Raw genomic sequence first — 1,388 nt, 5'->3', positions numbered from 1 at the left:
TAAACCAGACAAAAAAAGAACAATTCTACATGACATCAATAATCCAGGAACTCCATGCAAAACTCTAAAAATAAGAAAAAATAAACATTCCAGGAAAACCAAAATCTCAAGGAAAAAGATAAAAATATATATATTTTAAATAATTAGGTATTTTTGCTTGAAAAGATGGAAATAAAACACCCTCATGTTAAAAATATGCGCTAATGTCCATTAAAAACATCCCGTAATGTAGAAACATATAACCCACCCAAAAAACATTTGCAACCTTCATATAAAACAATATAAAATACACTACATTAGGAAACCATTAAAACACTATTAAATACAAGGAAACACTTGTTAATGTTGTTGTTAACAGAAAATACAGAAAACTTTTAAATATTGAGAAATAATGTACAATACAATTGTATATATTGAGAGAGACATTTATAAAATATACATAAGAATATACTTAGCAAGTACAAACAATTTATACAATAATTTGTCATAATCTTTACAAAAGAGAAAATACAAACAAACGCTAACGAGTTATGGATATCACATTTACTATTTCCAATTTAAAATGAACCACATAGGAGAGCATGTTGTACGTTGGGGAAGGTTTAATTTAATACTCCCACTTCAAACTAAATCACATTGTAGAAAGTGTGGGCTTTGGCAGGGTCATTTTACTATTACTACTCCAAACGTAACCACATTGGGGAAAGAATTAGACTTCGTATCTGGCAGATTTAATATTCCCTCTCAAAACCGAACCGCATTGTGGAGAGTGCTGTGCTTTAAAAGGGACCAGATTTACTATTTATACCCCACACTTAACCACATTGCATAAAGTTATGCACTTTGGCAGGAGGGTTTTATTATTACCAATCTAAGCTTACCAATACTGGGGAAAATGTTGGACTTTAAGGGGGCCAACTTTGCAGTTCCCACTAAAAAACATAACCCCATTTGGAAAGGTTTTGGACTTTGAGGGTTTGCAATTAACTAGTGCTAATAAAATATTTAACAAACTAGTTGAAATTATAATAAATACAAAATGTTTTACTGTGCCAATATACAAAATATAATTTAATTAAAAAAATCTCCTTTACATGTAGACATCAAATGACAAAATCAAATCAAATATAAATACAATTTTTAAGTTTTAGAAATTTAACTAAACAACTAACTAAACAACATACAAATTAACATATAACAAACTAATACACAAATATTCAAATTTACTCCCGACTCTATTTCCCTATAAACCCAAAACTCTTCTCCTTTTTTTATTACATTTATAAAATACAATATATCATTAGAAAAACAATATATAATTAATACACTTCAAACATTACAATGCTATAGCACACAACAGTATTTTTGATAATGTTATTGAAAAACTG

This window comes from Triturus cristatus, chromosome 5_2 (assembly GCF_964204655.1).
Source record: "Triturus cristatus chromosome 5_2, aTriCri1.1, whole genome shotgun sequence".
Classification (NCBI taxonomy): Eukaryota; Metazoa; Chordata; class Amphibia; order Caudata; family Salamandridae; genus Triturus; species Triturus cristatus.
Note: the sequence above shows the minus strand (reverse complement) of the source record.